This window comes from Bos indicus, chromosome 12, assembly GCF_029378745.1.
Source record: "Bos indicus isolate NIAB-ARS_2022 breed Sahiwal x Tharparkar chromosome 12, NIAB-ARS_B.indTharparkar_mat_pri_1.0, whole genome shotgun sequence".
Classification (NCBI taxonomy): Eukaryota; Metazoa; Chordata; class Mammalia; order Artiodactyla; family Bovidae; genus Bos; species Bos indicus.
In genome coordinates, this window is record NC_091771.1 from 31,793,017 (window position 1) to 31,820,447 (window position 27,431).

Sequence of the window (27,431 nt, forward strand, 5' to 3'; positions counted from 1 at the left end):
TCTTAAAGGGGCCGCGCGCGGGACGACGGGGTGGGTGCGCGGGCCCTCTGACAGGGACTTCGAGGGCGCGGGCTCGGGTAGTAGGGGGAGGGGAAGGGGGCGGCGGCTGCAGCGAACGGGCGGGGAGGACGGAGGGGCCGGTTTATTTTTAAATTCTGCCTCCACTCGCTCTCTCGCGCTGTGGTTCCTCCGAGTTGTTTATTCCCTTTTCCTCTTCCTGAGACGGCCGTCGCCGCTGCGCCTGCGCGCCGGGGGCGCGGGGCCTTGTGGGTAGCGGGAGCGCCAGCGAGGGAGGGGGACTCCTGGCCGGGCGTCGGTTGGACGGGCGGGCGGTGGGCGGTCGGCTGCGGCGCTTCTCCGACGCCGAGCTGGCTGGGGGAGCGTTCTCACGAGGCGACAGGCCTTCCCGCTTTCGTTTGTCCTCTTACTTGTAAAGCCAGAGCGTCATTTCTTAATTGAAACGACGAAATTTACGGAATATGATGGTCATTTCTTAGGTGGGGGGGCGCACCTGACGCCGGAGCCCAAGCCCTGCCTCTGCTGGGAGAGGAGCTCCGTCCGTTCGTCGCACTTCCGCGCCTTCACTTTTTCCCCACCCTCCTCTTCCCCCCCCGCCCCCCCCCCCCAATCCCTCCGTTCCCGCTGAGGGTGAGGAGAGCTACAGAAATGATTGCCTAAAACTCCTGGGCCTTTTATCAAAAAAAAAAAAAAAAAAAAACTGGAAGCAGAGGAGGTTGACTCAGGCAAACCCCCAGCTGAGTACAGCACCTGTTTTCTCTATTTATATTACTGAAAGCCTCCAGTAAAATATTATGAAAAAAAATAAGATGCCACCTGGGGACAGCGCTGCAGAGGCAGCCCCTGAACGTTTCAGTTCTACCTGCGCCCGGGGTTCTTTTCTCCAGTCTAGTCTTGATTCGAAATTCATTTTCAAAGGATAGGGTTTTTCGCGCATCCGTTGCTAATGTTATGCTCCGCTGTATTTTAAAAAAAAGTTTGCAAGAGTTTTTAAAGAGTTGCTATGAAGGGAAAGTAGTATTTTAGTTTTTCTCCTCTGCAGTCGATTTTCTCAAAAGGCAGTTGGAAGGGAGGGGAGACGTTGGCGGTATTTGCGGCAAACAGCAGAGGTCACAGAAGAACGAAGAGAAGCCAGTGTACCACACTGCAGAAGGAGCGGGGGTGGGGAGTGCATTTCATAACCCACAAACGGGTAAACCTGGTGATGTTCCTTAGCTAAACTAGAATTAACATTGTATTACGTCTCCCTGTTTAAAAACATTTTCACATGTATGTCTGTTCAACAAATGGTTATTAATGCCTGTTACGTGTACCAGGAACTGAGCTCAGAGCTGGGGAAGCAGAAGTAAACAAGAGGCATTCTTTTCTGAGTTTCAGATGGCTTGTTTATCCTCTGGTTGGAGAGACACATGGTACACAGGCGATTACAAACCTGTGTGTTAAGTACTAACCTTATCATATTAGCTATTAGAGTGTGGGCTTTCTGGAAAGAAGTTGATACCTTATTAGCAGGAGAGGAGAACATATGCTTTGAATTGGGACATATCTGAGTTTGTAATCCAGTGCCTACACTTAACAGCTGTGTTACTTGAGGTAAGTTGCTTCACTTCTCTGTGCCTTGTCTATAAACCAGTTAAGAATGGTTAGTTGGTCACTTGGTAAGGGATAAACTAATAGTGTATATAAAGTATCCAGTGCTTAGTAAGGATTGAGTAGATTGTAGCTATTTCTCTTGGTACAATAGTATGACTGCTACTAGTAACCAATGTGTAAGTGCAGAGAGGAGCTTTGCAGGCAAAGGGAACAGCTTGAGATAAAGGCCTTGAGGTAAAAAAGAGCTTAGGTTGTTAGAATGGTGATAGTGGAGAATTGAGTGGGGGTGGGATCATAGAATCCTTCTAAGGCACAGTAAAGGACTAGACATTTTTCTTGAGGACAATAGAAAGTTATTCAGTTCAGTTGTTCAGTCATATCCGACTCTTTGCGACCCCGTGAATTGCAGCATGCCAGGCCTCCCTGTCCATCACCAACTCCCTGAGTTCACTCAAACTCATGTCCATCGAGTCGGTGATGCCATCCAGCCATCTCATCCTCTGTCGTCCCCTTCTCCTCCTGCCCCCAATCCTTCCCAGCATCAGAGTCTTACAGGGTTTTAAAAAGTCAAGTAATGGCATAATCAGATTTCCCTTTAGAAAAAAAATTGACTTGTAAGAACTATATGATGAAAGTAAAGAAGATGAAAGTCAGGTCGCTCAGTTGTGTCCAACTCTTTGCGACCCCATGGACTGTAGCCCACCAGGCTTCTCGGTCCATGGGATTTTCCAGGCAGGAATACTGGAGTGGGTTGCCATCTCCTTCTCCAGGGGATCTTCCCTACCCAGGAATTGAACCTGGGTCTCCCACATTGGGGGCAGATACTACCATCTGAGCCACCAGGGAAGCCCAAAGAAGATGAGTTACCACCATTTTATTGATGAACAAACTGAAGGTCTAGAGTTACATGACGTTACCAGCTTGTAAGGTGCTTCCCTGGTGGCTCAGTGGTAGAGAACCCGCCTGCCAATACAGGAGATAGGGGTTCAATCCCTGGCTTGGGAAGATCCCCTAGAGAAGGAAGTGGCAACCCACTCCAGTATTTTTGCCTGGAGAATCCTGTGGACAGAGGAGCCTAGCAGGCTACAAGAGTTGAACACGAGTAGCAGCTAAACAACAGCCACAAACAGCTAGTAAATTGCAAAGCCAGGACTTGTGTTCACGCCTTCTAATTACAAAAGATGTGCCCTTTCCACCACACATTTGACTATTTCTAAGTGAGTGTGTGTGTCTATGGATGGCTAGGAAAGAGAAGTGTCAATGGAGAGACAACAGAGATTAATTAAATTCATACCATATCAAGCATATCTTTCAGACAAGCCTCTGTTGAGAATCTACTGTATACAATGTACCACGCAGGTTCTGTGCTAGGCGCTGACACACAGAGGTGTATAGGATACATCCTTTGTCCTCAAGAGTTACTGGGGCCGTGAGAGAAATGTCAAAGGTAGAGCAAGTCACCCCTCAATACCATGTTTGACACTTTCCTATATCAAATCCCTGTGAACAAGATGGAGGAAAGTAGGCTGCAATGCTATGGTTAGGAGACTTCAGTGCTCTTTGATTAGTCAAAATGTTGAAAAAGCTGGCTTTGGAGTTCATTGAACAATATCCAGAAAGTATTGATAAGTTGACCATGTATCAACATGGTCTTTACTGACCTCCTTTGAACTCTGTTTTTAACCTATTTTATGAAAAAAACGTTATCAACCGCCTAGATGAAGAAATACATGGCAAATTTAGGAGATCTGCAATGTGTTGGGAGACCAGTGGAAATGAGATCCGTTCCATCATTCAGTCATATCCAACTCTTTGCAACTCCATGGACTGCAGCACACCAGGCTTCCCTGTCCATCACCAACTCCCAGAGTTCACTCAAACTCACATCCATCAAGTCGGTGATGCCATCCAACCATCTCATCCTCTGTCGTCCCTTTCTCCTGCCTTCAATCTTTCCCAGCATCAGGGGCTTTTCAAATGAGTCAGCTCTTTGCATCAGGTGGCCAAAGGATTGGAGTTTCAGCTTCAACATCAGTCATTCCAATGAATATTCAGGACTGATTTCCTTTAGGATGGACTGGTTGGATCTCCTTGCAGTTGAAGAGACTCAAGAGTCTTCTCCAACACCACAGTTCAAAAGCATCAATTCTTTGGCTCTCAGCTTTCTTTATAGTCCAACTCTCACATCCATACATGATTACTGGAAAAACCATAACCTTGACTAGATGGACCTTTGTTGGCAAAGTAACGTCTCTGCTTTTTAATATGCTGTCTATGTTGCTCATAACTTCTTCCAAGGAGTAGGCATCTTTTAATTTCATGGCTGCAGTCACCATCTGCAGTGATTTTGGAACCCAAGAAAATATAAAGTCTGTCACTGTTTCCACTGTTTCCCCATCTATTTGCCATGAAGTGATGGGACCAGATGCCATGATCTTAGTTTTCTGAATGTTGAGCTTTAAGCCAACTTTTTCATTTTCTTTCACTTTCTTCAAGAGGTTCTTTAGTTCTTCTTCGCTTTCTGCCACAAGGGTGGTGTCATCTGCATATCTGAGGTTATTGATATTTCTCCCAGCAATCCTGATTCCAGCTTGTGCTTCCTCCAGCCCAGCATTTCTCATGATGAACTCTGCATAGAAGTTAAATAAGCAGGGTGACAATATACAGCCTTGATGTACTTCTTTACCTATTTGGAACCAGTCTGTTGTTCCATGTCCAGTTCTAACTGTTGCTTCCTGACCTGCATACAGGTTTCTCAGGAGGCAGGTCAGGTGGTCTGGTATTCCCATCTCTAAGAATTTTCCACAGTTTGTAATGATCCACACAGTCAACAGCTTTGGCATAGTCAGTAAAGCAGAAATAGATGTTTTTCTGGAACTCTTTTGCATTTTCAATGATCCAGTAGACGTTGGCAATTTGATCTCTGGTTCCTCTGCCTTTTCTAAAACCAGTTTGAACATCTGAAAGTTCATGGTTCACATACTGTTGAAGCCTGGCTTGGAGAATTTTGAGCATTACTTTACTAGCATGTGAGATGAGTGCAATTGTGCAGTAGTTTGAGCATTCTTTGGCATTGCCTTTCTTTGGGATTGGAATGAAAATGGACCTTTTCCAGTCCTGTGGCCACTGCTGAGTTTTCCAAATTTGCTGGCATATTGAGTGCAGCACTTTCACAGCATCATCTTTTAGAATTTGAAATAGCTCAACTGGAATTCCATCACCTCCACTAGCTTTGTTCGTAGTGATGCTTCCTAAGGCCCACTTGACTTCACATTCCAGGATATCTAACTAGGTGAGTGATCATACCATTGTGATTATCTGGATTGTGAGGATCTTTTTTGTATAGTTCTTCTGTGTATTCTTGTCAATACACAATGCGATCAATGACAGATTAGGATTTGTAAATCTCCATCAACTGAAAAAAGTTCAGTAGTGCTAACAAGATGAAACCTCAAATAAATTGAGGAAAACAGAACAAACACTCTTTAATAAAGCACTGATAATACAGCATCACCCACTTCCCCCTACCCTGCATCCTCAAAGCAAGTTAACAGTGTTTTTTTAGAAGTCTTTAAAATGTACATCATTCTTATTCTACTTTGCAAATAAATCCTAAGAAGGTAACTCTAAATAACAAGTTTTATGCTACAGTGTGCTCATTGAAATATAGCATATGAAAGCCAAAAAAGAAAAGATGCAAACAATCTAAATTCTAGAACCAAGGGGAATGTTAAACAGTGGACTATTCACAAAGAACATTATGCAGCCATTAAAAAACCATGAACTGTGCAACAGTGCTTATGATAGTGTGAGTATTTAACATGATGCAAAACTGCATTTGTTGTTTTATTGTAATGATGTAAACAATAAAAAGTGTAATAGAAATAAAGATTAAAGTAACTACCTAAAAATATTAATGGTGGTTTTACTGAGGTGATAAGACAACAGAGAAGGTTCTTCCTATTTTTCCTCCACTTCCCAAATCTGTGTCATGAACAGACATTGTTTCTATAATAGAAAAATAAGTGTTAAAACTTTATTGTAGTTTAATCTTAACCTTTTAATTCTAAGGAGTGAGTATATGGGCTTTTGTTAAATTGTTCTCTGTATTTCTTATTTCATTTTGTTTTCAAATAAATTAATTTTGTGAAAACATACTGGACACTTGGCAGTTCCTTCGAAACTTTCACTAGTCTGGTATTTCTCAGGACTTCCCTTGGTGGCTCAGATGGTAAAAAATCTGCCTGCGAGGCAGGAGACCCAGATTCGATCCCAGGGTCAGGAAGATCCCCTGGAGAAGGGAATGGCTGCCCACTCCAGTATACTTGCCTGTAGAATCCCATGGACAGAGGAGCCTGACGGGCTACTGTTCATGGGGCCGCAAAGAGTTGGTTTCCACTGAGCAACTAACACTTTCAAAGCATATTTCATAGAAGATTAGTTTAACAGTATGTTAACTGATACAAAGCAAAAGGTTATGTTATTGACAAAATTTGGGAAACTGAGTTAAACAACTTCTAAGTCTTTTTCAGAGCCTTTAATATGTTGATATATTATTAATATGCAGAATTTACCAATATTTTTACAACTTTTCCTTTGAGAAACATTATCCTTGTCATCTGCTTTCTCATTTTTCCTATATTTTAACATTTGTCCACATTCTTCAGTTCCCCCTTTCCCAGCCCTGCTAGCTTGCTTTCTATTCTGTTCAGCCATGAAAAGGAGACTCCGCCTCATCTCAAGAGAACAGGGGCCCTCCTTCCATCCAGGACCTTGCACTCGTGCTCTGAACCTCCCCTAGCATTTCCTCCGGTATATAGTCATTCTCCATCAGTGTCTTCTTTTTTCTGACCTTCTTCTTAGTATGCAAATATGTAAACTGAAATAATTTTTAAGTCATTTATTCCTTCCCATTGTGAACATCTTGTGAGCAGAAAAAATAACATTTTTCTCCTTTTTTTTACAAGGCCCGTAAACAGTCACTCCTGCTAAGAGGGCTAGCTGACACGGCTATGTAGGGGGACAATTTGGCAGTATCTATGAAATTTTTAAATATTCATACCCTATGGCTTAACAGTGCCACTCATGGTATCTCCCCTAGAAAAGTACTGTTGTGTTCAAGGAGACATACATACGATGCTCCCTTGAGGCATTGTTGATAATAGTAGAATTGGAAGTAACCTAAGTCTTCATAAATGGATTGTGTGTACCATTTTTGTGTAAGACCTATCACTGAAAAAGGCATAATACAGATACATATGTGGAATACAGCACCTTTTATGTAAGATCATTAAAACATTCCTTATAAGGCTATATATAATTCTATACAGAAAAGAGTGGAAGGATAAACATTAAATTGCTAACAGGAAGGGATTGGGAGGAGTGATGAAAGAGGCCTTTAGCTTCATTTGTATCACTTCAGTTTACAAGAAGAATATATGCCTGCTTATGTAATGAAGAATTTATTTTTAAAATTCTCATTCAGTTCAGTTCAGTCACTCAGTTGTGTCCGACTCTGTGACCCCATGAATCGCAGCACACCAGGCCTCCCTGTCCATCACCAACTCCCAGAGTTCACTCAAACTCACATCCATCGAGTCAGTGATGCCATCCAGCCATCTCATCCTCTGTCGTCCCCTTCTCCTCCTGCCCCTAATCCCTCCCAGAATCAGGGTCTTTTCCAATGAGTCAACTCTTCACATGAGGTGGCCAAAGTATTGGAGTTTCAGCTTCAGCATCATTCCTTCCAATGAACACCCAGGACTGATATCCTTTAGGATGGACAGGTTGGATCTCCTTGCAGTCCAAGGGACTCACAAGAGTCTTCTCCAACACCACAGTTTAAAAGCATCCATTCTTCAGTGCTCAGCTTTCTTCACAGTCCAATTCTCACATCCATACATGACCACTCCTTTTTTTGCCCTAACTTCTCTTCACAGGCAATTTATTTGAATCATCCATACATAACGATTATCTTCATCTCCTGTTCATCTCTTAATCAAGATTAATCTGATGTTTGTCCTTGCTGTGTTAATTTTTTTTCCCCCAGAGCCACCACTGGTATTAGCAGATTTATTAGTGCTTTTCTTCAGCTGTTTTATGTTTCCTCTAGAATATTGAGCAGTGTTAACCATTTTCTCAGCACTCCTCTTTCTTGGGGTCCAGTCACCAGTGTTTCTTCCACCTCTGCCATTCAGTGAAGCCTGCATGGTAGGCATTGCAGAAGTATTTGTGAAATACATTTCAAGTAATTCATTTATTACAATTCAAGACAACGGATAGGAGGATATCCCCTGAGCTTTAAGCTCGCTTTTGTGAGCACAAAATGTAATGTTAATGAAACAAAAAGATACACCAGATTTGGAATTAAAATAACTGGTTTTAAACCTGGTTTTTACTACCTATACCTGTGCAGCTTTTAAGAAATCCCTTAACATCGTTCAGCTTCAGTTTCTTAATTTTTAGAATGGAACTAGTCCCTGCTTTATGGAGCTGTCCTAAGGACTGAATGATAAAATGAGAACTTCATGGCAAAAATAATCTCTCTGCCAGTAAGTAAAAATTTTTATTTGCAAAGTAATTTTAACCACCTTTCTGTATAAAATAGATCCCACTTCTGACAATTTTTATTACCTTCAATATTACTTCTTTTAGCACTCTCACGCATCTCTTATGTGATGATGATGTTGGCAATTACTGTAATGATGCCTCAAATTCCGTAGTGTTTCACAGCCTGCAAAAGCATCCAGGCTTGCTCATCCCTTCTCCCAACAATCCCGTGAAACAGTTAAAATGAAGATGTTGTGTTAATATTGGGATTCTGAGACTTTGAAAAGATCTGTAAAATTTTGTTATGTGCCCCAAAATAAATCAGCTGAGACTCTTGAGGGTCCCGAGGTCTACGATCTTTCCCTTGAACTGCAGCCATCTCATTAGAGCTTGTGTCCCCCCATTCTGGATTTTCTTACTGTTATCTTCCTCTCACCTCAGGATTAAATATATTTCTTCCTCATCCTTCATTGAAATGCATCAAATCCATATTTTGTTCCCTTAGATTCTTTTTGGTATTCCTCACGCAAGTCCAGGGTTTTGAAACCCATAATTGCACACTAATAGGGAAAGAGAGTAACTTGCAAAATTTTGTGTTCTCTGGCACTAATATACACAAATGCAGCAATATTCCTATCTTTGGATGGAAGAAATGGAAGTATGTAATAATGAGATTTTTTTCTCTCTTTCAACTGATACTCTAAATGAATATTTCTTTCCAAGTAGTCACCTTGGCAAAAACTAGACAACTCTAAATTATAATGTGTTTTTGAGATTTGCTTAAGTACTCTAATCACATTTCTAAAAATATCTTCATAGTAGCAAATCTTCAATCTTAAGGGAAGATTTAATTTTTGGAAATGACTCAAAGTTATCAGAGCCAGTTATGGGAAATAAAAATTACTGAGCCAAGCCATGTTATTTGTGATTAAAGATAATGATGTCAATAGAAATAAAGCCAATATTCTGGTGAGGATCAAGAGCTGATGCTGAGAATAATTTCATAAAAAACAATGGGAGCATTATTAGAATATATAATCTTCCCATATAGTTATAAGTGTTCTGAAAGGAAAGGATTTGATTATATATTCATGATTGCTTTTTAAAAATTTTCTGAGTCTTATTTTTCACACATTTCATATCCCCTAAAAATACATTTTGTAGACAACTACCTACTCACATAGTAAGGCTGCTGCTGCTGCTGCTAAGTCACTTCAGTCGTGTCCGACTCTGTGCGACCCCAGAGACGGCAGCCAACCAGGCTCCCCTGTCCCTGGGATTCTCCAGGCAAGAACACTGGAGTGGGTTGCCATTTCCTTCTCCAAGGCATGAAAGTGAAAAGTGAAAGTGAAGTCGCTCAATCTTGTCCGACTGTTCGCAACCCCGTGGACTGCAGCCTACCAGGCTCCTCCATCCATGGGATTTTCCAGGCAAGAGTACTGGAGTGGGATGCCATTGCCTTCTCCATAGTAAGGCTAAAGAACCCTTTTTTAGGAAGGGTTCATTCTTGAGCATTGATTACTAGTAAAAAGTCTTTGGTCAACACTAAGTCATTTTCATGCTAATAAAGACTACATCCAAAATGATATACAATCCATCAATTATATTTGCTCTGGGATATACTGTGAGAATTACATTTTGTGCAGATGGCCTCCAGGGACATTCCCCCAGCAGCAGACTTCTAGAAGCTAGTGTTAATTTGTTGTTGTTGTTGTTCAGTTGCTAAGTTGTGTCTGACCTGCATGACCCATGAACTGCAGCATGCCAGGCTTCCCTCTCCTTCACTATCTCCCAGGGATTGCTCAAACTCACGTCCATTGAGTTGGTGATGCCATCCAGCCCTCTCATCCTCTGTTGCCTGCTTCTCTCCCTTAAGTACCAATAATGCACGGGGTGGGGGTGAAATGTCATACTTTGTGAATAGTTAGGGATTGTATTAGTGACAGCAGCCCAAGTTTAAAAATTCTCCCTCAAGACATTCTGGACTGGGAACTACATGAGGGTTCAGTTCAGTTCAGTTCAGTCGCTGAGTTGTGTCCAACTCTTTGCGACCCCATGGACTGTAGCACGCCAGGCTCCCTGTCCATCGCCAATACTGGAGTTTACTCAAACTCATGTCCATTGAGTCAATGATGCCATCCAGCCATCTCATCCTATGTCGTCCTCTTCTCCTCCTGCCTTCAATCTTTCCCAGCATCAGGGTCCTTTCAAATGAGTCACTTCTTCGCATCAGGTGGCCAAAGTTTTAGAGTTTCAGCTTCAGCATCAGTCCTTCCAATGAACACCCAGGACTGATCTCCTTCAGAATGGACTGGTTGGATCTCCTTGCAGTCCAAGGGACTCTCAAGAGTCTTCTCCAACACCACAGTTCAAAAGCATCAATTCTTCAGTGCTCAGCTTTCTTTATAGTCCAACTCTCGCATCCACACATAACTACTGGAAAAACCATAGCTTTGACTAGACGGACCTTTGTTGGTAAAGTAATGTCTCTGCTTTTGAATATGCTGTCTAGGTTGGTCATAACTTTTCTTCCCAGGAGCAGGCGTCTTTACATGTGGGTAAATTAGAGCTATTTTTGAATCCCAGAATGAAATGTACTGCCTTTATATCTATCTGTAAATTGTATATCATCTTATGCTCTAACTTTTGCTCCATAGTTCTATACAAGGTTATTAGCAACTTCCTAGTACTAATCTTGTCTTAACAAATTTTTGGTGCACTAAAAACAAAAGCCTTCCCCTTTGTGGCAATTACCAGTAACTACTATGTTGTAAGATTTTTTTTAGCATGTCCATTATCCTCAACCAGAAGAGAGAGCCTTTCATTGCTGTATGGACTTAAAAAAATAGTCACAACCTAAAAGTTGAGAGTTATGTTTTATTCAGTGGGAATTTTTAGGACTCCAAGCCCTGGAGGCAGCATCTCAAGTGACCCTGAGAGAATTGCTCCAAGGAGGTGGGGGGAGGAGTTGGGTTATACAGAAGTTTGCAACAAAGGACGTGTTAAGTTTGAACAACAAACATGTAAAGTTACTTCAGTTGTGTCTAACTCTTTGTGACCCCCTGGTTTTCAGCTCACCAGGCTCCTCTGTCTATGGGATTTTCCAGGCAAGAATACTGAAGCAGGTTGCCATTTCCTTTTTCCAGGGGACCTTCCAGAGGATGGAACTTGTATCTCTTATGTCTTCTGCATTGGCAGGCAGGTTCTTTACCACTAATGCCACCTGGGAAGCCCAAAGAGTATTGTTAATTAAGGAAAACCCAATATCTCAGGTATGAAGGACAGGGAAGCCTAGCGTGCTGCAGTCCATTGGGTCGCAAAGAGTTGGACAAGACTGAGCCACTGAACAACAACAACAAAAAGATATCTCAAGTTAAGGAATTTAGCACTTTTGTATGTGTGGGAAGATGCAAGAGGCTGGGCTCTCTGAAATCATTCCTTTCATATGAATCTCAGCTCTCTGGGGCTGGCATCCTGTGTTTTTCACATCCTCCTCCTCCAGCTCCTCAGTGCTCACCATTGGGAGTGGCTACAGCCTAGTGGCTGCCAGATAGCAGGTATTGTTCTCCTTTCTGGGCTCACTCCAGGTTCAAAAATTCACACTGGGAGAGCTGGAATCACTGATGGCTGTGACATCTTTGTTTATTGATATGGCAGGAAATATTCCATTTCTCAACTGTCATCATACTTATATACTTGTCCGTGTCGTATAGATTTTTGAGTCTTTGTAGTAGTAAAAGCAATTTGCCACTTTTACAAGTTTTCAAGGAACTTACAGACATTAATTCTTATTGTATTCCTGTGCAATACATTAAAATCAAATACAACTTTAACATTAATTGTACCTTGGAAATAACCCCAAGAATCAAGTGTACCTTTGTTAACATCTCATACAGCTCCCACCAGCCTTGCCAAAGTTCCTTCGACTTAGCTAAGCCCACTGCACCATTTCTGTTGGTTAGGTAAGCACCCCTACTCTAGAAAACCACTTTAAGATTTCTACAATTCATAATAAGTCCATTATTGGCATTTTAGAGCTGATAGTTCTGTATTAATAATTGATTTTACTGTTTCAGAGATTAGATATTTGTTTCAGTATAGATTTTTTGTTTGTTTATACTCTTTGATGAAAAACTTCAAATTAGGAGACTTGCTGGAAAAGTATATGTATGCAAGCCAGACTCTTAATGAGATATGCCATTAGTAAAATAAAATGAAACTCCTGAAAGCAAGAAACTTTATCTTTTGCACAGACTGCTAACCTCCTCACCTCACATTACCTAGCACACAGCGGGGATCTGGAGACAACTGTTTATTTAGGATTTCTGATGTTTGCCTAAAGGCAAACAAACGAAAAACAAGGAGAATATTAATATCAACCATAGAAAAATTAAAGCCAAAACACTGTGAAAAAGAATATTATGTAAAGATAAAGGTGGTAAACTCCACGAACTAGTAATGATAATCATGACAAACTTTTACGCACCAAATAAATATTGAATACCAAAGTCCAAAAGCACTTAACAGTGCAAGAACTTGGTTGGAAACACATGCACATGCACACACAATTATAATAGAGTTTCATAAACCTCTTTCAGAATTTAATAGATATGTGGACAAAAAAAATCAAAGATATTAATATATTAATAATGTAATCAACTGGCTTGGTCTTTAGCCAAACACAGAACTTTGCACACTAGCACCAAAGTATGTATTCTTTTCATGAAACCATGGAAGATTTACAAAAATCAAGCATATATTTTGCCATAATCAGGAATCCAAAAAATGAAAGTAAAAGGATGGTAAAATGTATATAACACAAACACAGTCAAGAAAAACTTCCAGATATAAAGAAGGACACTTCATATTTCAAATTTAAAGTCATCAATAAGATTTAACAATTCCAGGGAATTCCCTGGCAGTCCAGTGGTTAGATTTCTGCACTTTTACTATGGAGGGCCCAGGTTCAATCCCTGGTCAAGGAACTAAGATAACTACAAGCTGCAGGCATGGCCGAGAAAAAAAAAGTTAACAATTCCAAATTTGTAGACATACAATATATACTCAAAATGTGCAATGAAAATTGTCAGAACTAAAGGGAGAAAATAGACATATCCTCAATCAAAATGGGAAAATTTAAACATGTATCTCAATGACAGATAAAGCAGACAAAATCAATAGGGAAAATACAAATATTATGAGCAAACTTGACCTGTTAGGCACTTACAGAACATTTACAAAACTGACCATATGCTGAGGTATAAAGCAAGTCTTACTGAATTTCAAAGTACTAAAATCATTATAGTCTCTAAGGACAATGGAACTAAACTAGAAATTAATGACATCAAAATATAGTTAAACACATAATTAAAGGGGAAAATATAACCTTAAATACATATATTAGAAAAGAGGCTGAAAATAATGATTTAAACAACCATTTCAAAAAGTTAGGAAAAAATTCTTATCAAATTAAGCCCAAAGAAAGTAGAAAAAAAATAAATAGAAACATATACATAATAGACTCAATTGTCAAGAAAGACTAATTAAATTAATAAACCCTTTACCTATACTGATCAAGAAAATGTGAAGGCACTGATATTGGGTATGAAAGAGAGTATTTTACTACAGACATAAACAGATAAAATATTGTAAAAAGTTAATTAACAGAAGCTTTAATTAAATAGAGTCAGGAGACCAGAAGGGGGAGCTTTCACACCCTGCAACAATAGCAGAGCCCAACAGGAAGAAGAAAGACTGCTTTTCTTTCTTGGCTAAGACTCACCAATGAAAAGCTATGGATTTTTTGTTTACTAAAGCCATCCCAACCTCCTTTCCTGGCTTGCACCATCTTAGTTCCCCGACCAGGGATTGAATCCAGGTCCTCGGCAGTAAAAATGTGGAGTCTTAACCGCTGGACTGCCAGAGAATTCCAAAAAATAATGCTTTCATCACTGGTTAGAATTATCATCTCTTTCCACTCAGACTTCCCCTTGTGTCGAAGCATGTTGGAGATGTTCAGTTGGAGACAGAGAGATTGATTTATCTATTGCTATGTTGGCACCAACCAAAATTTCTTAAATTTTTGTTGAACTATAGTTGAATTAGAATGTTGTTTTAATTACATTTAAGTACAGCAAAGTGACTCAGTTATACAAATACATATATATATATTCTTTTTCATATTATTTTCCATTATGGTTTATCACAGGATATTGATATTTATGTCTGTACCAATATCCTGTGGCTTTCCTGGTGGCTCAGACAGTAAAGATTCCGCCCGCAATGCAGGAGACCTGATCCCTGGGTCAAGACGATACCCTGGAGAAGGGAATGATAACCCATTCCAGTATTCTTGCCTGGAGATTTCCATGGACAGGAGCCTGGCAGACTACAGTCCATGGGGTAGCAAAGAGTTGAATGTGACTGAGAGAATAACACTTTGACTTTCACAGGGTATTGAATACTGTGCTATACAGTAAGACCTGTTGATTATGGATTGGGCAGATACTTGTGTGGTTTGGGTTTAGTGGAATATGTTTATGGGACTCACAGTCACTTCCATGTATAATTAAGTCATTGATAATCATCCAGAGTATAGGAATGGCTTCTAAGAGGATTCCTACCTATCCATGCCAACTCACCATGAACCATGACACCAGGATCTAGGACCAGAGTTAATATTACAATATAAAGCATGCAGTATCTAGAGAACAGAGGAGAGACAAGGTTGAAAACATGCAAAGCTAGAGCCTAGTCTGTAGAAAAGTCTTCCAGCCATCGAACATGTGACATTGTAACCTGGAGGCTTTGCTTCTCATCAGCACCTGGTCAGAATGGAAGTCCTCTCCTGTCAGGAATGTGTTCAGTGTAGGGTTTCCCAAGTGGCTCAGCGATAAAGAATCTGCCTGCAATGCAGGAGAGCTGGGTTTGATCCCCGGGTGGGGAAGATCCTTGAAGAAGGAAATGGCCATCCACTCCAGGATTCTTGCCTGGGAAATCCCATGGACAGAAAAGCCTGGAGGGCTACAGCCCATGAGGGTCCCAAGAGTTGAACACGACTTAGTGACTCAACCACCATCACCAACGCAACAGGTACAAGCATAAACAAACCATTCACTATTTTAAAAAGTGCGAGTTGGCATAAAATAGAATTTGTCGAAATTCCCATATGTGTCGGACAAAACCTAGAGCAGTTACAAACACAAGCACGGCTTGTGTGAAGTAACACGTTTTCCGCTTCTATTATTGGACTGATTCTTAATATATCTAACACATCTTTTTCATACAAACTCTGGTGGTTCTAAACTAGACAACATGTGGCACTGGCACCAATGCAGTGAAATGATGCTGAAATCTTACTGCTTACATATGAAAAGAATTTCATTAACATTTTCCCAAATTTGACAATGGTTCTAAAAATTCACATGGCAAAACAATCATGAGTTGTAATGCGGAAATTCTAAACTATTAATAATTTTTTAAATTGGCTATGTTTATTAAAAACAACTCTGGGAATTTAGATTTATATTTTTTTAAAGAAAAATATTCTCTCTGCTTATTTAGTTTGAACCCCTAACCCATAAATGTACAAACATTTTTCTCAGAAAGTAAAAAATTTACCTGAAAGCTGAGAAAATTTATCTATCTGGCTAAACATAATCAAAATGCCAAAGATGAAAAATGCACGAGTATTTATGACTAGGGGAGTGGATGGGATTTTTTGTTATTGAGAGGGAAAGTTTGGAGCTAGTAATGATACGATGACATATATGTGTGTGTTGTGTGTGTGTGTGTATCTACCCTCAACTTTCATGGCCAGCTCAACTCTAGATGGTTGGTTTTTTAATTTCAGAAAGGAGAAAACAAACAAACAGAAGAAAATAAAAGAAGAGGAACGGAGAAAAGAGAAAAGAAGAGAGAAGGGAAGGGGTGGGCAGAGAGAGCAAAGATTCACTCTATCTTCTAAGCCTTTTAAGCCTCTGCTTTGATTCAGAAACTCAGCCTAGGCTGGTTAAAGTTCTCTTAATACTTGTGCAGTCTCCTTCACTATAACCAGAAGGACACAAATAGCTTTAGCTTTAGGAAAGTAACTTAACTATTAAGATGACCATTTAGTACACCCTTGCTGTACCCCTCTGCTGTGTATATGCATGTGTGCTCAGTCGTGTCCAACTCTTTACAACCCCGTGGACTGTAGCCCTCCAGGTTCTTCTGTCCATGGAATTCTCCAAGCAAGAATACTGGAGTGAGTTGCCATTTCCTACTCCAGGGCATCCTCCAACCCAGGGATCAAACCTGTGACTCTTGCCTTTATTGCATTGGCAGGTGGATTTTTACCACTGTGCCACCCAGGAAGCCTGCACCTTTCTGTTAAGTATCCAGAAATAGCCTGTGTGTACTATTAGTCCAATCTATTAATAAAATGTAAACTTCTGATTTATGTCACTGACACCACAAAAGGTGGAATGTATGGGCAGGGGGAAAGGGGTGGGATCTATATGGCTCAGAAATATGTATAATCAATGTAATCATTTTTTTTTGATAGAAAGGTAATATTTGTTTAAATGTTGTTAAAAGTCACTTGCCATTTTAACTCTTAAAATGACTTCATAATTCATTAGTCACATTGGTTTTCATTCCTAGTGGAGAATTTTAAATCCCCCAATTTTTACAAGAGACAAAAATACAAGTACATGAATGTCATCAAGGAATTTTAACATTTCAGAGGGACTCTCTGATGACTCAGAGTTCAAATTCCACTGTGCAGAGAATGCTGTCAGTCTTTAGGTTATTAATATAAGTAAAACACATGAAACTGAAAATATTCTGATTGTTACAAACTGATAGCTATGACTAACAATTGTGTTTTCTGGAAGAAATTTCAGGCAGTTTTTTGGTTTATCTCACAGCTAATTTTTTTTTTTTTTTTGGCTGCAGGGCTTTCGGGGTCTTAGTTCCCTGACCAGGGATGAACCTGGGCCCAAGCAGTGAAAGCACTGAGTCCTAATCACTGGACTGCCAGGGAATTCCCTCCAGGCTAATTTGTGTGTGAGAGAGTGTGTGTGTGTGTGTGTGTGTGTGTGTGTATGCGTGTGCTCCATTGTGTTTGACTCTTTGTGACCCTATAGACTAAAGCCCAGCAGGTACCTCTGTCCATGGGATTTCCCAGGCAAGAAAGCTGGAGTGGGTAGCCATTTCTTCCTCCAGGGGACCCTTCGTGACTCTAGGATCAAATTTTCATTTCCTGCCTTGGCAGGTGGATTCTTTACCACTGCGCCACCCCACTCCTTCCTTTAAAAGTTGGCTGAAGCTCACTTTCCAGACTAACCCCAAATCACACAAATCTAATCAGATGTGAATTAAGGTGCAGCCCAGGAAAGGATTAGAAGCTGCTATTAAACTGATGTAATGAAATGTAAAACTTCAAAGGTAGAGGGCTGTCGAGGTACGACCATGAAAAAGTACCAGTCAATTTCAAAGTTGTTGGCAGTGATGGTGTTCTTTGAAGGTAGACGGTTGGATGGGGATACATCACCATGATTGCAGTTGGATGGAGAGGTGCAAAGAAATGAAAAGGGGACTTCCCTGACGGTCCAGTGGTTAGGACTCTTCCAGTTTAGGAAACGCGGATCTGATCCCTGGCTGGGGAACTAAAATGCCCAGGCAGGATGTGAGGCACAGCCAAAAGATAAAAGAAAAGAAAAGGGATGAAGAGAGTCACTAGATGAGGGTACAGCTGGGTTTAGGAAACGAAAAGTTGTGTAAGAAGTTACAGTTAGAAAAGGGGAGCAGTAATCAAGAGGAATACAAAATGTACTAGATTTTAATTTAAACCCCCAAACCAAAAACATGATTTGAAGAAGTGGTCAGCCAAATAAAGACTGGCCTGGGTGAATTATTCTGGAAGGTACCTCCAGGTTCACATCTCCTGACACCAAGCCAATAACCTGTGATCCTAAGTACCTATGACAGCTAGCCTGAGCTTCTCTTAGCCTGATAAGTAAACTTGCAACTCTGAGAAAGTATACAGATAAGCTTTTAGATGGTTAAAAAAAACACGATGGCAAATTAGAGTATTCATATTTTTGAATAGGTATTGTCATAAATTTTGTAATCATTGTTATAGTTTCTATGTTTTGTTCATGATTTGAGATATTTGATATGTTTTAGAGAATCTGACAGATTTATGTCTTTAAGTGACATACTTAGAAATATTTAACTAATTAAATTTATAACACAGTTTAAGTATTTAAGGGAACCTGATTGTTAAAATCTACAAGTTTTGCCTTATTTTTCATGTAAATACTCCTTAAATGCTGAGGAAGTTTGATTGGATTTTATTAGGCATTTGAGGTGTTAAAAAGAAATAAATTCACTAAATGTGTGACTTATGGTTTGAAATGTCTAAGAGAATTTGATAAAACTGTTAAATATTTAGAGAGATTTAATAATAAATTATAGTTAATAATTCAATTTATAAGATAATTATTAACCAATAAAAAGTAAAAACTGTTTTAAATTTTAAAACAAACTATATTAGATTTATAAATAAAATAAGATTTGTAAGTTGAGCTCAAAAGCCTCAAAAACTTAAGGAGGGTTCAGGATGGGGAACACATGTATGCCTGTGGCGGATTCATTTCGATATATGGCAGAACCAATACAATATTGTAAAGTTTAAAAATAAAATAAAATTAAGAAAGTTTAAAAAAAAAAACTTAAGTCCCCAAATTTGCAAACATAACTAAATATTAGTTAAAATAAAAATAGCTGTAAAATATCCCAAAACATTGATTGATTACAGGAACTATGATTCATCCATGTGATGGAATTTCTATTAAAAAAATTTTGTAGAAAAAATCAACATGGATAGCATTTGATTTTTTTAAAAAAACAAGCTGTAAAAGAGTATCATAAGATGATCCTATTTTCAAAAAATATTAATTTTTAAAGTCTATGTATACATACATGCTGGAGATGGAAATGGCAACCCACTCCAGTATTCTTGCCTGGGAAATCCAGGTAAGAGGAGCCTGGCGGCTACAGTCCACGGGGGTCACAAAAGAGTCAAACACAACTTAGTGACCAAACAACAGCAACATACATGCACAGAGAAAAATTTGGATGGACAGACATCAAATTGTTAGTAGTTACTAGTTGACACTTACAGATATTTGTGTATATGTGTGCCCATTCCAATTTTTCTGGTATCAAACATATATACTTTTGCTGGAAAAAGAATGTTCTTTTTAAAAGAGAAAAAAATGGAGGTAATAGTGCGGAAGTAGCAACGAAGAACTAGAAGAAAGTGGTAGTCCAGGCTCCATTACACCATCATCCCTCCACATCCTTGGGGATTGGTTTCAAGACCCTCGAAGATACCAAATTTCAAGGATGCTCAAGTTTCCTACATAAAATGGCTTGGCATTTGCATATAACCTACATGCATTCCCCTCCTGTGCACTTTAAATCACCTCCAGATTACTTATAATCCTAATACAGATGGGCTTCCCAGGTGGTGCTAGTGGTAAAGAACCTGCCTGCCAATGCAGGAGATACGATAGATGTGGGTTCAATCCCTGGGTCGAGAAGATCCCCTAGAGGAGGACATGGCAACCCACTCCAATATTCTTGCCTGGAGAATCCCATGGACAGAGGAGCCTTGCGGGCTATGGTCCATGGAGTAGCAAAGATTCAGATACAACTGAGCGTGCACATGCGTACTTATAGAACTCAGTTGGTGTGAGGCGGGGCTGCCAGAGTGGGCAGTCCAGGGCAAATCTAGATGGAGAGAAAGGGTTTGGCAGACTGGAAGTGACAAGGGAAATGATGAGAAGGGGAGACGGTTCACTCTGGACAGAAACAGCATCAAGCATTGGCTGTGGACACCAGGTAGAACCTAATGGTCTAGTTTACTATGACTGTTACTCTGGCTTATATGGAAGAGTGGTGGGAATAAAAACAGGGTACAGGCAAGGCTGTTGTTACCAAGAGACTCCCAGATACAGTGGATTAAATACATCAAAGTTCATTTCTCTCCTCAGCCTTGTAGAGTGACATATGTCACCCAGGCTTTCTGGGTTCCCTTCTGAATCCTAAATACCTTCCATATGTGGCTCCACATCCCTAGGATGCCATTTTTTTAAAAAAAGATTTATTTAGTTTGACTGTGGGGCGGTCTTTGTTGCTGTGCAGGCTCTTCTCTAGCTGGGGTGAGCAGGGGCCGCTGCCTTGTTGCAGCACGTGGACTTCTCATTGCGGTGGCTTCTCTTGTTGCAGAGCACAGGCTCTAGGGTGTGGAGGCATTGGTAGTTGTGGCTCGTGGGCTCCAGAGAACTGCTGTAGTTGTGGTGCTCCGGTTTAGCCACCCTGCAGCATGTGGAATTTTCCTGGAACAGGGTTCGAACCCGTGTCCCCTGCATTGGCAGGTAGATTCTTATTCACTTACCCAACAGTGATGTCCCAATGCCATCTTTATCTGCACCACCAAAATGCAATTAGTGTCCTGCCCATCCATGTTGCAGGTCAGAGGCAAGAAAAAGCACGTAGAGAATGCAAGAAATTTCCTTTAAAAAAAAATGTTTATTTTGAAATAATTCCCAATTTACAGAAAATTTTTCGGAATAGTAAAAACAATTCCCATATCTTCTTCACCAAGATTCTCCAGTAAATTTTTTTTTTGCATTTATTCTGTTGTATTCATGCTCTCTTTATAGACCCAGAGGGACTAGTCCCTGAACACCCTGGTTTGTATTTCCCCCAAAGCACACCAAGGAATTGTTCAAACAACTAAAGAGCCTAAAGAAATATAACAGTGAAATGCAACATGTATTCCTGAATAGGACCCTGGACCAGAAAGGAAAAGAGACATTGTGGTAGATAAACTCTGAAAGATATCTGTGAAAGCTCGGCAGTGTTTGTACTAATGCTGGTTTCCTGATTTGGAGGTTTTGTATCCTTGTTTATATAGGAAGATGTCTGCTTTGGGGGAAATACAAAACAGGGTGTTTAGGGACTAGTCTCTATATGTGTCTATATGATTCATTCTTGGAAGGAACGCCACAGAAATGACTGTGTTCTTCTCAGTGCAGGCATCAAAAGACACTCATTCCATGTTGATCCATTGCTGTAGGTGATATTAACCTTGATCACCTGGTCAAGTTGGTGTCTGCTAGTTTTCTCTGCTATGGAGTCGCCACTCTGTAATTGACTGGTATTTTGTAGGGAGGTATTCTGTCTGTAACATCCTTCTATTCCTCATCAGATACCTACCTCCTGCTTTAGCATCCACTGATGACTTCTGTCTGAATCCACCATCTCTACAAAGGCTGCCAAGTAGTAATACATTGTAACACAAAATGTGGCACCATAATCCTTGGCTTTATGGAAACAAAGTTTTAGAGAGGCCATTGTGATCCTAGTAGGAAGGAGACAGGGTTGATGGTAGTGGGGTGACTATAACAATCTGGGTAAGACAGTTGTAAAAACGATCAGCAACTCAGGGTAGAATGGAGGGAGGGAACATAGTGAAAACATGTTTAGGACCCAGCTCCTAATCTATCAATAGATATGATGACGAACTGAATGTGAAAATTTAAGAGAAGTTACTATGAGAGTGACAGGTGACACTGGCAGCACGTCTCAGGAATAGCACATTTTGGTTATTCTGAAAATGGGTGAGGCAGGTATAAACTACAGATTGTTGCTGTTCAGTTGCTCAGTCACATCCGACTCTGCGGCCCCAGGGAATGCAGCACACCAAGCTTCCCTGACCTTCACCAACTCCCAGAGTTTGCTCAAGCTCATGTCCATTGAGCCATCCAACCACCTCATCCTCTGTTATCCCCTTCTCCTCCTGCCTTCAATCTTTCCCAGGATCAGAGTCTTTTCCAATGAGGTGGCCAATGTATTGGAGTTTCAGTTTCAGCATCAGTCCTTCCAGTGAATAATCAGAGTTGATTTCCTTTAGGATTGACTGGTTGGATCTCCTTGCAATCCAAGGCACTCTCAGGAGTCTTCTCCAACACCATAGTTCAAAAGCATCAATTGTTGGGTGCTCAGCTTTCTTTATGGTCCAACTCTCACATGCATACATGACCACTGGAAAAACCAAAGCTTTGACTAGATGGACCTTTGTTGGCAAAGTACTGTCTCTGCTTTTTATTACGCTGTCTCGCATATTACCTAACTACAGATAACCTGAATCTTTGGTGTCAAGACGGTGCTGGAAATAGATGAGATGACCAGGAAGGCAGAATGGAGACAGAAGGATTTAACACAGTGGAACGCCAGCATTTCACGAGAGGAAGAAGGTAGGGGAGGAGGAGCTGGCAAAGAGGGTTAAGAAGGTTTTATCTGAGAGGTAAGACAATTCAAAGAAAGTGGCTGTAGTTAATCAGACATTAGTAGATTAACTGGCTACCACCTAAGAGAAGTCTGAAGGAATAGAAACTAACAGATTTCACCTGGGAGTTGAGAAGAGTGGAGAAAGAGAAATCCCGAAGAGCCCCAGGTAGACAGGGAGCAGCACAAAGACCCCAGGTGAACAGGTTTGTGTAGGAAGAGTGAGAAACACAAAACTAATTAGCATCCCCCTCTCCTCCGTCAACTTCTTGGTACTGAGCAGGGGCCACTCTTTTTATTCCTCCACAAAACAGTGTTTCCTTTCTTCCAGCATTACCTATCTGACCTCCCCTCTCACCACCCAGACCCACGGAGGAAGAGAAAACACCACGAGCTTTACTGTTACTAGACTTGCTACCAAACACATTTTAATAGCTTTAAATATTTTACCTCGAGAAACTACTAGAGAAATAAAAACAAAGCAAAAAGTGAGTGGAATAGAGGGACAGAACTCTGCAAAAGCAGCAGTAAAGCAGTGTATTAGTGACTGTCCTCCTTGAGATATAAATCAGTCCAGGACAGCTCTCGCTCAGCCCCCTCCTCTGAGGATCTATGAGATGCCTGGGGAAGTTTCCTTACTTGGGTTGGGTCCTGAATCAAATGATTCCTTTTTTAAACCCAAGGTTACTTCTGCTGCTGACTCTTGCATGCAATTCTCAGTTTCTTTCTTCCTTTTTTTTTTTTTTTGTTGTTAAAAAAAAAAATGTATTTCCTGAGATAAAATTCCCATACCTTCCAAGCCACTCACTTAAAATGGACGATTCAGTGGTTACAGTATATTCCCAGAGCTGTGCAGTCATCACCATCACCTAAGTTAAGAAATGTTATCACCCCCAAAAAAGAACCTCAGATTCTGTTAGCAGTCATTGTTCATCTATAATGACACCCCCACGGCACCAGTGCTAGGAAACCACTAATCTACTTTCAGTCTCTACTGATTTGCCTATTCTGGACAACTCATATTAACGGAATCACATCATTTGTGGCCTTTTATGACTATTTTCTTTCACTCAGCTTACTATTTTTAAGGCTTGCCATGTTGTAGCATCTGTCTTTCCTTTTATCTGGCCAAATAATATTCCATTGCATCAATACACCAAAATTTTGTTTTCCCACTCATCAGGTGATGGGCATTTGGGTTGTTTCCACTTTTTCACTATGTTCTCATTGCCAAGAACATTCATGCACAAGTGTTTGTAAGGATACACATGTTCATTTCTCTTGGGTGTGTACTTAGGAATGGAACTGCCATGCTAAGTTGCTTCAGTTGTATCCAGCTCTTTCAGACCCTATGGACTGTAGCTCACCAGGCCTCACTGTCCATGGGATTCTTCAGGCAAGAATACTGGAATGGGTTGCCATTCTTTCTCCAGGGGATCTTTCCTGACCCAGGGATTAAACCTGTGTCTCTTAAGTCTCCTGTGTTGGGAGGTGGGTTCTTTACCACTAGCATTAACTCTGTGTTTAACCTTATGAGAAACTGCCAGCCTGCTTCCCAAAGCAGCTGCACCATTTCCCAACCCACCAGCAGTGTAGGAGAGTCCTGATTTCTCTACATCCTCACCAGCACTTGTTAACTGTCTTTTTGATTCTCAGTTTTTTCTTATCAGAACCTTCTGCTTTTCTGTCTAGATGGGAGTGTAGGACCCAGCAAAACTGCCAACTCTGTTACTCCTGAGCCTTGTGGACAAGAAAAGCAAGTCCTTTTTGGGAATTCCCTGGTGGTCCAGTAATTAGGACTCAGCATGTTCACTGCCACAGCCAGGGTTCAGTCCCTGGTTGGGGAGCCAAGAACCACATAGAGCCCTATACCAAGGTCACAAGTTTGGAGCCTTATACCAAGGTCAGAGGACAAAAATTTCCAGAATTAACCAAGCTCCATAGCAACAGTTGCCATGAGCCTCCTGATCTAAACCAGCCAGTCTCCTGATGTCATATTAGGTAAAATATCCACTCTACCACCCAACGTATACCATCCTAACCAATTACCTACTACCACCCTTCCAATAGGAATTTTCTCTGTCTTCAGGCTATAAAAATCAGCTGTGAGTGTGTGTGTGAGTCGCTCAGTTGTGTCCGACTCTTTGCGACCCCATGGACTGTGTAGCCCGTCAGGCTCCTCTGTCCACGAGATTCTCCAGGCAAGAATACTACAGTGGGCTGCCATTTCCTTCTCCAGGAAAAATTGGCTACTAGCCCGCAAAAGGTGTCAGCTCTCCCTCAAGCCGGCTCGCTGTTCTAACAGCGTCTCCCACTCTAATAAACTGTTCTCTCTTTCTGCCTCATATCTGGAAATTCTTTCCCAACCCTCACTAAGACCATGACAAACCCTGCAAGCCATGTGGGGCAGCCAAAACAAAATTAATTAATTAAATTAATTAATTTTTAAAAAGAAAGAAAAACAAGTCCTTTTTTAATATCTGAAAATTCCACTGCTAGGCTTTGGGCCAGCCTACACTGACCAGCCTGGAGGAGGGCATGGCAACCCACTCCAGTATTCTTGCCTGGAGAATCCCACGGACAGAGGAGCCTAGCGGGCTACAGCCCCTGGGGTTGCAGAGTCGCAGAGTCGGACATGACTGAAGCAACTTAGCATACAGGCACACTGACTGGGCCTCCCTGTCTTCACCCTCCCTGAGGTCCTCTTTCTCTGGCTCCCTAGGGGGAGGGGCTAGGGTGCTATCCTGTCCTCCCCGACCAATTAGTCCCCTTATTTTCCTTGCCCCTGTAGGGTTGTGGCTCTTCCAAGTCCTCTCCTCTCGGCTGCGACAATAGAGCCACTTTTGGTCTCCCCTGATATGTAAATGGATCTAAGTTCCCTCTCTCATAATCTGCTTCCCATAGGTCCACTGCTGTCTATTCCATTTGTCTGATGTATGTTAATTAGTTGAGTGTTAAGACTTTCTTGGTTTGCTAAAACTCTACCCCTTTCCTTCAATTTTGTTTTTATTTTCATTATATATTTATTTTAGCCTAAAACGGGTCATAGTATATAGTTTTGTATCCTTCTTACCTTAAACTCTTTGAAAGCACAATTTTTAAAAATCGAAGTATAGTTTATGTGGGCTTCCCCTGTGGCTCAGTGGTAAAAAGAATCTGCCTGAAATACAGGAACCACAGGAAATGCAGGTTCGAGCCCTGGGTCAGGAAGATCCCCTGGAGAAGGAAATGGCAAACTGCTCTAGTATTCTTGCTTGGAGAATCCCATGGACAGAGGAGCCTGGCAGGCTAGTCATAGAGTTGCAAAGAGTCGGATATGTCGGAAGCAACTGAGGACGCATGCACACATAGTTGATTTCAGATCAGATCAGTCGCTCAGTCGTGTCCGACTCTTTGTGACCCCATGAATCGCAGCACGCCAGGCCTCCCTGGCCATCACCAACTCTCGGAGTTCACTGAGACTCATGTCCATCGAGTCAGTGATGCCATCCAGCCATCTCATCTTCTGTTGTCCCCTTCTCCTCCTGCCCCCAATCCCTCCCAGCATCAGAGTCTTTTCCAATGAGTCAACTCTTCGCATGAGGTGGAATGTGTTAATTTCTGCTGTACTATAAAGTGATTCAGTTATATATATATATGCACATTTAATATATGTACATTTTATATATACATACATCTTGTATATACATTCTTTTTCATTACGGTCTATTATAGGATATAGAGTCTAGTTCCCTGTGCTTTACACTAGGATATGGTTTTTATGCAAGCATAATTTTTAATTGCTCCCATTTTCGTGTTAACTTCCAAGTTATCCGGATTGTATCTCCTTGCAAAACAAAATATCAATTTGAAATCTATTTAACACAGCAGTTAACAACTAATCTGTAAAGGAATCATATGCATTAATTTCTAGGCGTTGATTTCAAAGGAGACCAAACCAATCAATCCTGAAGGAAATCAACCCTGAATATTCATTGGAAGGACTGATGCTGAAGCTGAAGCTCCAGTACTTTGGCCACCTGATACGAAGAGAAGACTCATTTGAAAAGACCCTGATGCTGGGAAAGATTGAGGGCGAGAGGAGAAGGGGATGACAGAGGATGGGATGATTGGATGGCATCACTAACTCAATAGGCATGAGTTTGGGCAAGTTCCAGAAGATGGTGAAGGACAGGAAAGCCTGGTGTGCTGCAGTCCATGGGGTCACAGAATCGGACATGACTGAGTGACTGAACAACATTTGATTTCAAAATACATCTCTTGTGCATTAAATTTCATCCTCCCTCCCCTGACCCCAAAATATTTTGGAGTTCTAACCCCCTATATCTCAGAGTGTGACCTTATATAGAAGTAAGTTCTTTATGGAGGTAATCAAGTTACAATGAGGTCATTCGGGTGGATTCTAATCCAGGATGACTGGTGTCCTCATAAAAAGGGGAAATTTGAACACAGAGACTGACACACACAGGAAGAAATGAAGATGGGAAGATGAAGACAAAGAGCAAGGTGGTGCAGGAAAAGCCGAGAAATGCCAAAGATTGCCACTAAAGCCTCAGAAGCTAGGAGCACGAGGCATGGAACAGATTCCCCCATACAGCTCTTGGAAGGCAACCTACCCCCCATCTTCATCTCAAATCTCTTGCCTCCAGAACCATGAGACAATAAATATCTGTTGTTTAAGCCATTCAGTTTGTGGTACTTTGTTACAGCAGCCTTAACAAGCGAATATATTATCTGTTGTCAACAACTATAAGATGATTATTTATATCATCTTAGACCTAAACAGCTATCACAAAATTCTGCCATCAGGGTTTTGCAGTTCCCCTGTTTGCATCTCAGAAACAGTTCCAAGGGTTATGTTCTAGGTCATCTCATTCAGGTGGGTCAGTAACATGACAGTAAAGAGTAGCTGATGACATCTAAGGAAG

The 27,431-nt window shown here is 41.0% G+C and overlaps 1 long non-coding RNA gene across 1 annotated transcript; it reads left to right on the plus strand.

The window, feature by feature from the left end:
• Positions 1 to 70: 70 nt before the first annotated feature.
• On the plus strand, positions 71 to 27,187 carry LOC139186205 (uncharacterized). The gene is made up of 2 exons (XR_011569752.1): positions 71 to 1,611; positions 26,417 to 27,187. It is a non-coding gene; the product is annotated as an uncharacterized lncRNA (long non-coding RNA).
• The last annotated feature ends 244 nt before the right edge of the window (positions 27,188 to 27,431 follow it).